This window comes from Elephas maximus, chromosome 23 (assembly GCF_024166365.1).
Source record: "Elephas maximus indicus isolate mEleMax1 chromosome 23, mEleMax1 primary haplotype, whole genome shotgun sequence".
Lineage (NCBI taxonomy): Eukaryota > Metazoa > Chordata > Mammalia > Proboscidea > Elephantidae > Elephas > Elephas maximus.
Genome location: NC_064841.1, coordinates 7,422,986 through 7,438,728, shown reverse-complemented (window position 1 = coordinate 7,438,728; position 15,743 = coordinate 7,422,986). Strand labels below are relative to the sequence as shown.

The window sequence follows — 15,743 nt, the reverse complement described above, 5'->3', positions numbered from 1 at the left end:
CATACCCAGACCTCAAAAAAAAAGGGCACAATGCATACTTAATTGAAAAGGACACAAGATATTGCCTGTGTGGTCTTTGTCATGGTATCGGATTCATTTTTTCTGTGAATCTTTAGGTAAAAGACTTATTTAAGAGCATGTACAAAAATTTGCTTGAGTCTGTGAAATCTACTGAGATAGTATACAAAGTGTTGTTGTTGTTGTTAGGTGCCATCGAGTTGGTTCCGACTCATAGTGACCCTATGCACAACAGAATGAGACACTGCCCAGTCCTGCACCATCCTTACAATCGTTGTTATGCTTGAGCTCATTGTTGCAGCCACTGTGTCAATCCACCTTGTTGAGAGTCTTCCTCTTTTCTGCTGACCCTGTACTCTGGCAAGCATGATGTCCTTCTCCAGGGACTGATCCCTCCTGACAACATGTCCAAAATATGTAAGACGCAGATTCGCCATCCTTGCCTCTAAGGAGCATTCTGGCTGCACTGCTTCCAAGACAGATTTGTTTGTTCTTTTGACAGTCTATGGTATGTTCAATATTCTTTGCCAACACCACAATTCAAAGGCGTCAACTCTTCTTCGGTCTTCCTTATTCATTGTCCAGGTTTCACATGCATATGATGTGATTGAAAATACCATGGCTTGGGTCAGGTGCACCTTAGTCTTCAGGGTGACGTCTTTGCTCTTCAACACTTTGAAGAGGTCCTTTGCAGCAGATTTGCCGAATGCAATGCGTCTTTTGATTTCGTGACTGCTGCTTCCATGGCTGTTGATTGTGGATCCAAGTAAAATGAAATCCTTGACAACTGCAATCTTTTCTCCATTTATCATGATGTTGCTCATTGGTCCAGTTGTGAGGATTTTGGTTTTCTTTATGTTGGGGTGTAATCCATACTGAAGGCTGTGGTCTTTGATCTTCCATAGTAAGTACTTCAAGTCCTCTTCACTTTCAGCAAGCAAAGTTGTGTCATCTGCATAACACAGGTTGTTAATGAGTCTTCCTCCAATCCTGATGCCCCGTTCTTCTTCATATAGTCCAGCTTCTTGGATTATTTGTTCAGCATACAGATTAAATAGGTATGGTGAAAGAATATAACTCTGACGCACACCTTTCCTGACTTTAAACCAATCTGTGTCCCCTTGTTCTGTCCGAACAACTGCCTCTTGATCTACGTAAAGGCTCCTCATGAGCACAATTAAGTGTTCTGGAATTCCCATTCTTCGCAGCAAAGAGCTGGAGATGGAAAACCAAAAGGGAAGAACACGCTCTGCGTTTCTCAAGCTGAAAGAACTGAGGAAAAAATTCAAGCCTCGAGTTGCAATAGTGAAGGATTCCGTGGGGAAAATATTAAACGATGCAGGAAGCATCAAAAGAAGATGGAAGGAACACACAGAGTCATTATACCAAAAAGAATTAGTTGATATTCAACCATTTCAAGAGGTGGCATATGATCAGGAACCGATGGTACTGAAGGAAGAGGTCCAAGCTGCTCTGAAGGCATTGGCAAAAAACAAGGCTCCAGGAACTGATGGAATATCAATTGAGATGTTTCAACAAACAGATGCAACGCTGGAGGTGCTCACTTGTCTATGCCAAGAAATATGGAAGACAGCTTCCTGGCCAACTGACTGGAAGAGATCCATATTTATGCCTATTTCCAAGAAAGGTGATCCAACCGAATGTGGAAATTATAGAACAATATCATTAATATCACACGCAAGCAACATTTTGCTGAAGATCATTGAAAAACAGGTGCAGCGGTATGTCGACAGGGAACTGCCAGAATTTCAGGCTGGTTTCAGAAGAGGACGTGGAACCAGGGATATCATTGCTGATGTCAGATGGATCCTGGTTGAAAGCAGAGAATACCAGAAGGATGTTTACCTGTGTTTTATTGACTATGCGAAGGCATTCAACTGTGTGGATCATAACAAACTATGGATAACACTGCGAAGTATACAAAGTAGTCAAAGGAAATCATGATACCATTAATACTCTGGATTGTGCTAATGCTGACTATGTCAAGTGGAATGATGAGAGTCGGATGGACTTGGAAGTTGTTATTTTGGCAGATAGTCAGTGGAGCTGATCTTTTATATATAAAGTGATAGTCTGAAGTTTGGAAATAAGCTGAAACAGTAGTTTTCAGATTTAAGTAAAGGTATCACTTTCCTCAGGAAAGGCTGCCCTTGCAAACAAGCAGAGTAGACAATGTAGTCTAAGATAGGGGATCAATGTTTGGGCCTCTCCTCTGATAATAACATGTGCCTTAAGTTCTAGAGCCCTGATGGCACAGCGGTTAAGAGCTCAGCTGCTAATCAAAAGGTCGGTAGTTCGAATCCACCATCTGCTCCTTGGAAACCCTATGGGGCAGTTCTACTTGGTCATATAGGGTCACAATGAGTCAGAATAGACTTGAAGTCAATGAGTTTGGTTTTGGCTTTAAGTTCCACTGCTGGAATGAGCTGTTAATTTGAATATTTCTGTTAAAGGAGCATAGCCAGCTGATCAGAGTAATCCTAAATATAATTTGCTACTGGCCATTTACAGAAGGAAAAATCTGTCAATGAGAGAGTGAATGGAATGGAGAGAACAGACATAAATTACATGCTTTCTATGTATTAGGCAGTCTACATTTATCTTAGTTTTTACAAAAACTCTGTACTATACAGGAATAGCTGCCACTCACATGTAGAATTCTTTTGTACAAATTAGAAAAGGCTCCTGAACCTGGAAAGACAAAGTCACAGGGGACATGGCTTGGTGAGGGGAATGCAGGCTGGATTTTAGCTGTGACCCACACTTTTGTACCCAAGCTTCACAACTGTGCATAGTGCTCTGGAAGTAGATATTATTAGACAACAAAATGGGAGCTCAGTCGCTAAGTATCTTTTTTAAGAGCAGATAACAAGTAAATCAGGCAATCAGGATTAGAACTTGGGCCCATTAGATTTCATACTAGTAATTTTCTTCTTCATCTATAAAGTGGGATAAAATGTGCTTACGTTATAAGGTTGTCATAAAACTTGTTGCTGTAGAGTTGATTCCAACTCATAGCAACCCTACAGGACAGAGTAGGACTGCCCCATAGGATTTTCAAGGCTGTAATCTTTATGGGTGCAGACTGCCACATCTTTCTGTGGAGTGGTTAGTGGATTCATACTGCTAAACTTTCAGTTAGCAGCCAAGTGCTTAACCACTGCGCCATCAGGGCTCCTTAAAGTTGTCATGGGAGGGTTTGAATGAAGTAATTTATGTAGAATATTTCACACTGAACCTAGTCCATAAAGTACCCAAGATCATATTCCACTGTATTACCTCCCATAGATATTTGGGATGGCAAGTGTTTAACAGCTGGTCCTGGGACCTTCAGTTTCAGAGACACTCAGGATTTGACCTTTGGTCAACCCACCTTCCCTCAAGGACTTGTTTAAGGTTTACCTGCGTTGTATCCAAGATAAATGAGAACCTAAGGACCAAGCACCTCATCATTGAGATGGAGAAATGGGTAACCTGAGTTGATGAGAATGGACATGAGTCAGCCATGCCTGAAAGAGGGTAGAGTAGGCTTATAAGTCACTAGGTGTAAGTGGTGAAGCAACTGTGGAGTTGTCTTCCCTGAGTTGAAATTGTCCACATATACTCAGCCTACCTCTCATGACCGCACCTGTGTCCCAAATAATAATGACTGGGACATCAGAAGTTGTGATGGGAGTCGTGAGACTGCCACTGTGCTGTTGTCGTCCAAACTTGGCTTTTTCCTGTCCTATCTTAAAGCTGAATAAACTTATGGCTGGGTGAAGCCCACTTTGCCTTGTGAGTTTGATTGTCAACCTCAAGCCAAGACCACTGGTACCAGTAAGGGAGTATAGGTGTTGCGCTGGGTCACTGGGCAGCTTGGAGGTTTAGAAGAGGAGCAGAAGGGAACATGACTGAGAAAAGAAACATGACCATAGACAATAATACTGCTGTATATTTCTGTGGGGAAACCCTGGTGGCGTAGTGGTTAAGTGCTACGGCTGCTAACCAAAGGGTCGGCAGTTTGAATCCACCAGGTGCTCCTTGGAAACTCTTTGGGGCAGTTCTCCTCTGTCCTATAGGGTCACTATGAGTCGAATTGACTTTATGGCACCGGGTTTGGTTTTTGGTATATTTCATGGACCTACAGCCAAGATACATAGTTAGTCGAAAATTGAAAAAATCAAGTTGGACAGGAATATGGATAGTGTGCTATCTTATGTACAACAAAGTGAGGGGAAATATACATATATAAAAATATAAATATTATGTTTTATTCACATACATACACATGTATTACACAATTAAAGCAAAGCCTAATAAACATATTACCTATGTCAGTAAGAGGGAGAGAACAGAGAAAACAGGGCAAGGATGGACACTAGACGTTTCTGAATGTACCTTATTGTATGGTTTCAATCTTGGAATCATGCTTACATATTATGTCCTTAAAAAAATTTAATCAAAACCAATCTCTAAAAATAATGAAGAAACCCAAACAAGTGAACCTAACTGTGTATCAAGTAGGTGACAGTGACATGGGAATGTTTTTTCAAGTGGCTTTTAACAATAGTATTTGACTGTACGTACTAAGGAAAAAAAACAAGAACAAAAAACTACAAAGAAATTTTAAAATGCATTCGGTAGGCTTGCTGTTGCTGGAAGTGTTTTAATTATATTAGAATAAAGCAGATAAAATTTATTCATAAATATTTTCATGAACCAAGATATTTTCAGAGGGAAAGAGATATAAATATAAAACCAAAGGACTCAAGTACAAATGCTTTAATTTGAATTGAAATATTTAATTTAATTTGAAACCTGTCATTTGAATTGGTACAAATAGCAGGATGACTTTGGTAATGATGTTTCTTTTCCAAAATGTACATATTTCTGGACTTTCTGCTAAAATGACCTAGAAGCAATGAACACCAAGAAATAACAAACACTCCCGGTGCCCTGACTGTGGTTTGGGAAAAAAAAAAGAAATCTATTTCCCGTTAAGAGGAACTAAGGATTCGTGGAAAACTGCTGATTCCACATCTGGAGGAAGACATATGGAAGATGAATTTGGAACATCTTGTTGTGCAGAAAGCAATGAAACTATCAGAAAAAACTGAGGCGGTGTCAAAAGACATAGGGGCAAACCTGAGGGAGCTGCCATTGATCCAAATTGGGAGAACTTAAGCATAAAAAAAAAAAAAAAAAGGAAAATCAAAGAAAAACAAATACAATGAATTGAACACATTAAATAAACCATTTAAAAATCTGTGAATTTATGATGCTATTTAAAAATAAAAACTCAATGGTGCCCATATAAAAAAGGAGAAGAGACACAGACACAGGGGGATGATGGCCATACGACAGCTGTAAGCTGAGGGACTCCTGGGGCTACCAGAAGCCTGGAGAGAAGAAAGGGTCTTCCCCTAGAGGCTCAGGAAGGAATATGGTGACACCAGGAATTTGGATTTCTAGATTCCAGACTTGCAAAAAAAAAAAAAAACCAAACCTGTTGCCGTTGAGTCCATTTCGACTCATAGCAACCCTATAGAACAGAATAGAACTGCCCCATAGAGTTTCCAAGGAGTGCCTGGTGGATTTGAACTGCCGACCTTTTTGATTAGCAGTTGTAGCGCTTAACCACCATACCACCAGGGTTTCCTCCAGATTTGCGAGACAATAAATTTCTGTTGTTTAAACATAAACCAAAAAACCCATTGCCATCGAGTCAATTCCAACTCATAGACAGCCTGTAGGACACAGTAGTACTGCCTGGTAGGATTCCCAAGGCTGTAAATCTTTATGGAAGCACCCTGCCACATCTTTCTTCTGTTCAGCAGCTGGTGGGTTCAAACCACTGACCTTTTGGTTAGCAGCCAAGCACTTAACCACTCTACCATCAGGGCTCCTTTATAAATAAATAACTAAAAATTAAAAACTCAAGCATCACTTTTGGAGTGTGCTAGAATACCAACTCCTTCCCCTGAAAATTGATGAGTATAGTAAAAGACTCCAGCATTTATCCTGCCTTTCCTATAAGGATCAAATTTTAAGGCAACCAGGTAATAGGTGAGGAAGACTTCTCCTCGGTAGAAGAAGGAGAAATGGTAGGCTTTAAAAATCCCATTTTGCAATCCCTAGTGAAAAGAAACCCTGGTGGCGTAGTGGTTAAGAGTTTGGCTGCTAACCAACAGATTGGCAGTTTGAATCCACCAGGCACTCCTTGGAAACTCTATGGGACAGTTCTACTCTGTTTGATAGGGTCACTATGAGTCAGAATCGACTCGATGGCAATGGTTTTTTTTTTTTTTTTTTTAGTGACAGAAAAGATTTAGGCAACGATCATTGATGGCTCTGAGCAGAAGACAAGTTTAGGAAATCCAAGGAAAAGAAGGATGGCTGGCATGCCTGAAGCAAACAGCAGGGGGACAGTGGAGCAACATGAGGCCAGAGGGAAAAAGGACAGGTGGTGTGAATAGTGTGACCACGCATCTTGGTTTGCTGGCCAAGTCCCAGTTTGTGCCTGCTGTCATGTTGCCGGAAACCCTGGTGGCGTAGTGGTTAAGTGCTACGGCTGCTAACCAAAGCCTCGGTAGTTCGAATCTGCCAGCCGCTCCTTGGAAACTCTATGGGGCAGTTCTACTCTGTCCTATAGGGTCGCTATGAGTCGGAACCGACTTGACGGCGTTGGGTTTGTTGGTTTTGGTCCTGTTGTCATTAATGTCTTCATCACCTAGTGCTGATATAACAGAAATACCACAAGTGGATGGCTTTAACAAAGAGAAATTTATTTTCTCATAGTCTAGTAGGTTACAAGCCCAAATTCAGGGCTTCTACTCCAGGGGAAGGCTTTCTCTCTCAGTTGGCTCTGGAAGAAGGTCCTTGTCCTCAATCTTCCCCTGGTTGAAGAGCTTCTCAGGTGCAGGCTTTCTCTCTCAGTTGGCTCTGGAAGAAGGTCTTTGTCCTCAATCTTCCCCTGGTTGAAGAGCTTCTCAGGTGCAGGGGCCCCGTGTCCAAAGGAGGCACTCTGCTCCTGGTGCTGCCCTCTTGGTGGTGTGAGGTCCCCAACTCTCCTTGCTTCCCTTTCCTTTTTATCTCCTGAGAGATAAAAGGTAGTACAGACCACACCCCAGGGAAACTCTCTTTACCTTGGATCAGGCAGGTGACCTGAGTGAGGGTGGTGTTACAATCGCACCCTAATCCTCTCAACATAAAATTACAATCACAAAATGGAGGACAGCCACACAATACTGGGAATCATGGCCTAACCAAGTTGATGTACACATTTTTTGGGGGGACATAATTCAATCCATGACAACTAACAATGCCTCTTTCATTTCACAAGTGTCTCAGAGTGGAATACGAAAAATAAAATCACCCTACTTAGAGCCTGGATTTTATTCCAAGTGCCAGGGGGACCCGTGGAATGATTTTAAGCTAGAGAAAGACAAGATTCACCTTTTGAAAGAGCACTGTGTTTACGCGAATTATCAAATGATTTTTTTCATGTTCATAAAGCTAATACTGATGACAGAAACAAACAAAACCCAAACCCATTGCCTCTGAGTCAATTCTGACTCATAGTGACCCTATAAAACAGAGTAAAACTGCCCCATAGGATTTCCAAGGAGTGGCTGGTGGATTTGTACTGCTGACCTTTTGGTTAGCAGGCGAACTCTTAACCACTGCGCCACCAGGGCTCCAATACTGATGACAGATGCTCTTAATTTAATGGGCAAACTGAGGTGATTTCCCAGGTCTCCACACCAAAACTTTTCTCATGGCCACATAACCACACAAGTCCCATGGACTGGGTACAAATACACCTTTTTCTACTATTATCTATCTCAAAGACAATGGAAAACATACAGAAATATATAATATAGTAAAACCTGTGAAAACTAGAATCTATGTAAGGAGAAAACCTGTCAGAGAAGGAAAACTCAAATAATTTCTACTAATAGAGAGAGAGAGGAGTGGTAAGACTGCCCCCTTTCAAAGGCGGAAAGCATGTGAGACTTGGGAAAACAAGGTGGTCCCGTCAAATTCTGGGTCTCACTGTATTTGTAAACTTCGTTTTACTAAAGGTTTCCTCTTATTCTCTTATATCTGTGGAATTAAATCAACAACCTCTTCATCTCCAGGGAACACATCAGGTGTGCTCTTTAGATAACACGATGACACACTGCTAAGAGCATTAGATTAGGAGATCCAACAACACCTGTGGCCGTTGAATCAATTCTGACTCATAGCGACCCTACGGGACAGAGTAGAACTTCCCATAGGGTTTCCAAGGCGCAGCTGGTGGATTCAAACTGCCACCTTTTGGTTAGCAGCTAAGCAGTCACCTTGAATTCTACCTGTTTGAGTGGAACAGTTTTATCAAAACATTTTAGGGCTCAGTTTTATCAACTGGAGAGTGCAGAGGGTGTTCTTTTCATCTCTGCCATTCACCAGATCCAAAACCCAAAACCAAACCCTTTGCTGTCTAGTTGATTCCAACTCATAGTGACAAGATAGGACTGTCTATAATGCCTTGTGGAAACCCTGGTGGTGTAGTGGGTAAGATCTACTACGGCTGCTAACCAAAAGGTCGGCAGTTTGAATCTACCAGGTGCTCCTTGAAAACCCTATGGGGCAGTTCTACTCTGTCCTATAGGGTCGCTATGAGAAGGAATCGACTCGATGGCAACAGGTTTTGTTTTTTTTATAATGCCTTGTGGATAAGAGCCAAAATAATGAGAGAGAAAGAGAGAGAAAAGAAGAGGAGAAAGCAGGCTAAGAGGGAGTGGGAGGAAGAAGAAAAAGGGAGAAAGAGGAGCAGGAAGCTGAGGGGAGGGAACAGAAGGAGAGAGATCACAGCAGGGAGAGAGGAGAGGAGGAGGGAAGAAGCAGGAGAAGGGAGGAGAGGAGAACAGAGGAGAGGGAGGGAAGGGAAAGCCTAGGACATCAGGTGTTGATATCAGTCAGGGTTTTTAGTTGGAGGGAATGGAAATCAATTTGGTTTATTGAAGCAGAAATATAATTTTTCCCAAAGTGGGCCATATAGCCAGGCTTGGAGGGCGCAGCCAGAGACAGACAGCTAAATTTGCACTGCCTAAAACCAGGCCAAGCAGAACTAGTTGGACACCAGTGTCACTTCTTGTACACACAGACCCCGAGGCTTGTACACGGGTACCCATTCTGCCGCAGACTTACTGGCCTTTATCCTAGCCTGGTGGGCATGTCTTTGCATCATCAGTTGCCAAGTCAACATTCAGAAAGAAAGCACCTGATTGGCAGAGTCTAAGATACAAGCCTATGCCCTTGCTTCTCGGGACACCAAGGAAGCAATTTTTCGGAGGAAGCCTCTGTCTTCCACCACTAGTGATAAGATAGGGAATTCCCCAGACGTAAGAGGGGGATTCAGATGCTGGGCAACCGAAAAAGAAGGACACATGTTCATTACAAGAAAAATATATTCTATTTAGTGATTATCTAAGGTCTCTGGTGGCGCAAGAGTTAAGCACTCGACTGCTAACTGAAAGGTTGGTGGTTTGAATCCACTTAGCAGCTCCATGGGTGAAGGACCTGGAGATCTGCTTCGGTAAAGATTACGGCCAAGAAAACCTTATGGGGCAGTTTTACTCTGTCACATGGGGTCACTACGAATTGAAAATCTACTCGATGGCACCTAATAACAACAACAGATGGCGCAAATGGCTTGTGCTTGACCGCTAACCTAAAGGTCGGCAGTTCAATACCCATCCAGCAGTACAGCAGAAGAAAAGACCTGGCGATCTGCTTCCGTAAAAATGACAGCCAAGAAGACCCTTTGGAGCAGTTCCACTCTGTAACTCATGGGGTCACCACGAATTGGAATAAACTCGATGGCAGCTAACAATAACAACAACAAAGTGATAGCCTTGTGAAAGCAATGTCGTGGTATAAAATACAGTCACTTGGTAATCTTGGGTTAGGTGACTCAAGTAACATGTGCTTTAGTTCTGATCATATCAAGGGGTTGTTTAGTCCGGTGTCAGGGGAGAGTGTAGAGGTCAACGATCTCTCTCCTCTTTTCCACAGCCAGATGACAGAAGCCAAAGCAGCTTTCACCGGCAAGCCCTTCGCCATCACCTTGGTGATGAATGCTTCATGGTTCTCTGATGTCCGCTGAAATTTGACTTTAAGTTTCTTGTGCTCAGAGAGAAACAGGAAGCCCACTTCCTTATCAGCTGAAGCAGAGTGAGTCCCTGGCCCACGGCCCCACCCCAGAGAGGGGACTTTGCACTGCCCAAATAGGCTGCGGAGCTCATTTGTGCCATCATCAAATCGTTTACAGCTACACAGCTGGCAGACCAGACCCACTTCCTTGATCTCCTCCATCCTGAGTTCATTTTAGCCAAGCCAAGAGCTGGGGGGAGAATAACCATAACAACCACAAAATGAACAGAACCAGAGCAACTATCTGACGTTCTGGCACGGCAATTTAGTCACTGGATCCCTGCTGCTCAGAATAACTTCTCCGGACCGAAAACTCAACCTTTTTTTTAACATAATTTATAATCATGGAAACCACACAGATCTCTGAGACCAGGGAGCCACAGAGAGACCACATCCTTTGTTTTCATGTCTCAACTCCAAGTATCTTAAGCACATATCGTGCCTGGCTCCAAGACTTACAAGTCATCCGTCCTGAGTGGCTGGGTTGTGCAAGAACATTTCACTGGCATGATGCCTCCTGCTCCGTCCATACCAATGGCTGGACTGGTTTCTGATAAGCTCAATCATCGTCCTGTCTGTCTGTCATGGAAGTGGGTCTATCTCTCAGCTGGTAGAGGACGATCTACGTGTGCTGTGTTCCAGGCTCACCTGTGGACTGAGCTGGTTCTTTCACTCGGACACGTGGGAGCAACGTCATGGGAGGGACAGAACTGACTAGCTAACATTAAGTGCCTTATGTCATACCTGTCTGCCCTTCCTTCCCAACAACAGATGGGGCAGCATCCTTGAACTGCCCTTTCCTGTCTCCAGCATAGATGTTCTCACTCAGAAGGAATACCCGCCTCTTGCTTAGAACAGAGCTGAGTGTGGTTTCCTGACAACCTGACCGGCTCTCTGGACATGCACGTAAAACAGCGCGGTGGGTCAGCCTCTGTCGTCTGTCTCTTCCTTTCTAAAGCCAGGAACAAACCCAGTGCCATCGAGCCGATTCCGACTCATAGTGATCCTAAAGAGCAGCTGTATATTTCAAGGATATCTTAAAGACTTATCAAAGGCCTAATACTTGCCCAATTACTGGTTTGGTGTATTTCTTTGTTAGATTTGGTTTGTTTTCCGCAAGATCAGCTTATACGATTAAGAATTCACTTTGAACCTTGGAGACTATTCCTTAAAGGGAATGAGCAATAGGTCTTTTCTATAGAAAGAGTTCACTCTGGAGTTGCCTGAAGAGCAGTTATGGCTGTAGGTTAAGAGACTGAAACTTCGAGATGAATTTTCATCTAAAAACTCTTCCAAATGTGAAGCATTGGGTTAAATTTAAAGATAGATCAAAAAAAGAAAATCTTTGGATTTTTTTTTCTTTCTTTCCTGTTTTTTGTTCATCTTGTTTCTTGATTTGAAGTTTCAAAAAAATTGCTATTTGTTTGAAAATCTAGAGAAGCCATGTATCCGGCTAAAGGAGAAGAAAAAAATAATGCTGGAAAATGTGGGTACTATTAGTTTACTCTCGGGAGCTTGCTGTGTTACTTAAGATAAATAAGTGAAATCTGAATTCTTACCATTTTCTTCTGGGCAAATGTGGGCTATGGCATAAAGGAGTGAATTAGAGGGAAAGAGGAGAGGGGGAGGGGGAGGAGGGGAGGGGGAAGAGGGGAAGGGGGAGGGGGGAGGAGGGGGAGAGAGAGTAAGAAAAGTTGGCAGAGGTTCCAAAATTGTAATTTGTACAATATTCTATTTCAGAGATGTCATCCTCCTTGGAAAGCCACGTGGGACCAAAGGGGTTGCCTAAAGGGCAGGAAGAGTTCATTGTGCACCTTGGACCAAGCTAAGCCTTAAGGAAGTAAGGTTTCCTCTTTGATCTGTTTCATTTCTCTCTGCTCTAACACAGCTGAGGTAATTAGGTGGGGTCTGGAGGAATTTCTCCCTTGAAAGAAAAAAAAAAAATGGAAGTCCAGGAGGGCTTGGAGCAATCTCTCTGGAATCTAGGCCTCCTGCTAAGGGAAATCTTGAGTTACCCAGGATGTCTCGCCCACCTATTGAGGGTAGGAGGCCAGGAGTGGATTTGTGCCTAAAGCTCAAACTGTGTATATTTGCCTGGAGTATTGTATACACTGGAAACCCAGAGCACAGGGTGGCCTCGGAAGTGGGGTACACTCTGTCAGTTACAAGGCAGGCTCCCTAACCAATCCAGGTGAAGGTCAACTGCAGGGGGGGCGTCCCCTGAGACAATCCCTTAGGTGGATTGTAAACTGACCAATAATCCTTATCCACTTAAGTGGATATCAGACTAGTCATTTTAAGAGACTCACAAACCCAGGAGCAGAGAGACCACTTAAGAGAAACTCATTACGCCGTGCTCGCCCAGTGGGTTCTGGGCCTGAGCCATGTCTTTAACAGGCGACTGTCCTGTCTGCCAATCTGCGTGGTCCTCTTCCTTAAATGTGGCTCTTCTGTCTTCCAGGAATGCCGGTAGCAACTATTACCAGCGTAGACAAATTTTTTGTTCCAGTGGAGAAACACTAAGGAACTCCTTCACCCAGTGATCTGGAGTGTAAGTTCCTACACAGAACAGACACACAAAGCCAAAATAGGGCACGTCTGTCCCGAGGCCACACATACCCAGAACAGACACACAAAGCCAAAATAGGGCACGTCCGGCCTGAGGCCGTGACAGAGACATTGAACGCTGAAAAACAACCGCAAGCTCTAAGTCAGAGAATCACAAACCCTTGGGAGCGCTTTAAACGCTGCTCTAACTTTAGAGAAGTTAAGCGATTATTTTGGAATTGGAAGGGTTTACCTAAACATCTGGGTTTCCAACTTCTAATTAAAAATCCGAAGATGGGGCAATGCGTTGACACGTCGCCTTTCAACAGCGATAGCCTGGGTGGAGAAGCAGCTGCCCCCACGAGATGGGGCGTGAGCTTTCTAGGACACCGGAAATGTCATCGCTCCGTTCGCCTCCCTCACACTGGGGCTGAGTAACAGTACCAATTGTTATCAGACCTGCACAGCCAGGTGTTGTTTTGCTTTTTTTTTTTTTTTTTAGCATTGGAAATATTTCTCTGCTGCTGGTATCTGTACCAATAGCGGAACACCAAATACCATGCCATGCCAATGCAACTGTATCAAGAGAAATAGGAGGCTGTGTTTCTTCAGGGAAACAAAAACTATTTCTGCATTTTTAATAGGCAAACCCTCAGCTTGCTTCACTCATGTTTCTGTCTGATCCCTGTAGGCGTCCAAGTTTTTTCGAATCCTGGGGCGAGGTGTGTCATAGGTTGTATTTTATCCTGAAATGCCCAGAGCGCCTTGGACTGACCACCATGCGATAAGTTGTCTGAGTGGTGTAGAATGTCATCAGAGGCAGGGGCAGGCCTTACCCAGTACTCAGGGACTTTGAAAGGGTTTTGGGTTTCTTCATGTTACTCTTCGTCTCTTTTAGCCCAAATTACAGAAACGCACATTACGTTTTAATGGATTTAGGGCTTACAAGTCCAAATAACACAGGCTTCAAACAGTGAAGTCTTTGACTCATTCTTCGGAAGTAAATTTAAATTTTGTTGAGTTAACAACTTTCTATTTCTGCCCTTAGCATTTGCATGGGGCACTAGACTTAAGAGGTAAGAAGATGGATTAACAACACAGGGCCTTCTATTTCCACATCAGCAAAGATTTGAGGTTAGTTGCTGTTCTGGGAGCCAGTGTGGTCAAATGACTTCCTTTCTCTAAAATTTTTCGAAAAACCTCCCCAAAGTGTGGGATGAGATGCTATTTCAGTTGTTAAGACAGGATTTTTTAAAAATAAAAATAGCAGTTATTCTCTTGTCTTGACATCATCCAAAAGTTTTAAATATATTTTTTCACAATGGTGGAATGACGATAGTACGTTAGCTATCATTTTGTACCCTGAAGTAGAAATATATCCCATGCAATCTTCTCCATTATATATCAGAAAAGAGTTTTCAAGTAAGATTTATGCTGACTCCACCCACCGGACAGTTAGACTTGGATATCTGCTTTCTAATTGCTTAGAATTGTAGCGACTTAGCATATTAACCAGGAGTTGACAATACAGTTTTACAGTAGAGGATGTGTGACCTGCAAGGTGAGTTTTCATTTCCTGAAGGAGGTGGGGTCTGCATGTAAATGTGAGGCTGGTTGGGTGTAGTGCTTCTGGCACTCTTTATTCTCAAACAGTGCAATTTGCATTATTGCTTTTCATCTCGGAAATGCATATACTTGCAAAGAGCTCTGGTTATGTGGTGAATTGTATGTACAGTGCATCTTTTCTCTCATGGCCATCAGCCAGACCAGTAGAGTGAACACTGTCCCGTTTTTCCTGAAGGCTCCATGGAGCTTCCATCCCCATCCACCTGGGCATGCTTTCCTACCTCCTTTGTAACTTGCCTGTGCTCTCATTTTCTTTTCTTTTTTTTTTTTTTGATTTGAATAGTTTTTGTTTTTTTTTAATATTTTTTTTCTTTTTATGTCTCAAGTTAATTTCTCATTCAAAAATTTATACACATATTGTTTTGTGACATAGGTTACAATCCCCACAATGTGACCATCCTGTCCCCCTTTTCACCCCAGGTTCCCTGTGTCCATTCGACCAGTTCCTGTCCTTTTCTGCCTTCTCATCCTGCTTTTGAACAGGAGCTGCCCATTTGGTCTAGTATACCTGATCAAACTAAGAAGCACACTCCTCACGTTATTATTTTTTGTTTTATAGTCCTGTCTAATCTTGGTCTGAAGCGTAGCCTTCGGGAATGGTTTCAGTTCTGGGTTAACACAATGTCTGGGGGCCATAGTTTTGGGGGTTCCTCCAGTCTCTCTTAGTCTATTAAGTCTGGTCTTTTTATATGAATTTGAATTCTGTTTTACGTTTTTTTCTCCTGCCCTGCCTAGGACCCTCTGCTCTGTTCCCTATCAGAGTGGTGATTGGTGGTAGCCGGGCACCATCTAGTTCTCCTAATTTCAGGCTGGTGGAGTCTCTGGTTCATTTGGTCCTTTAGTCCTTTGGGCTAGTATTTTCCTTGTGTCTTTGGTTTTCTTCATTCTCCTTTGCTCCAAGTAGGATGGTACCAATAGATGTGTCTTAGATGGCCACTCACAAGCTTTTAAGAACCCACCGGTGAATAGTTTGGAAGCCTAATTGCTGATACAGGCATAAACAGTAGGGCTATAAAACCAAAAAGCGAAGCCCCTTGTGGTTGAGTCACTTCTGACTCATGGTGACCCTGTGTGTGAGGAGTAAAACTGTCCCATAGGGTTTTCTTGGCTGAAATCTGTATAGAAGCAGATTGCCAGGCCTTCCTTCCATAGCACTTGCTGGGTGGGTTTGAACTGCCCTCCTTTTAGGTCAGTAGTAGTGCAAACTCTTTGCACCACCTAGGGACCTCGGTAGTGCTATAAAAACAAGAAAAACCAAACCCAGTGTGGCTGAGTCGATTCCGACTCATAGCGACCCTATAGTACAGAGTAGAACTGCCCCACAGAGTTTCCAAGGAGCGCCTGGCAGA

At 43.0% G+C, this 15,743-nt stretch overlaps 1 protein-coding gene across 1 annotated transcript in view; it reads left to right on the top strand.

The window, feature by feature from the left end:
• Positions 1 to 15,743, top strand: part of P2RY1 (purinergic receptor P2Y1) — a 297,571-nt gene that overhangs the window by 55,687 nt on the left and 226,141 nt on the right. The window contains exon 3 of the transcript XR_007515081.1: positions 11,962 to 12,061. The gene's annotated coding sequence lies outside the window, so the exon portion shown is untranslated. The remainder of the gene's footprint in view (positions 1 to 11,961; positions 12,062 to 15,743) is intronic.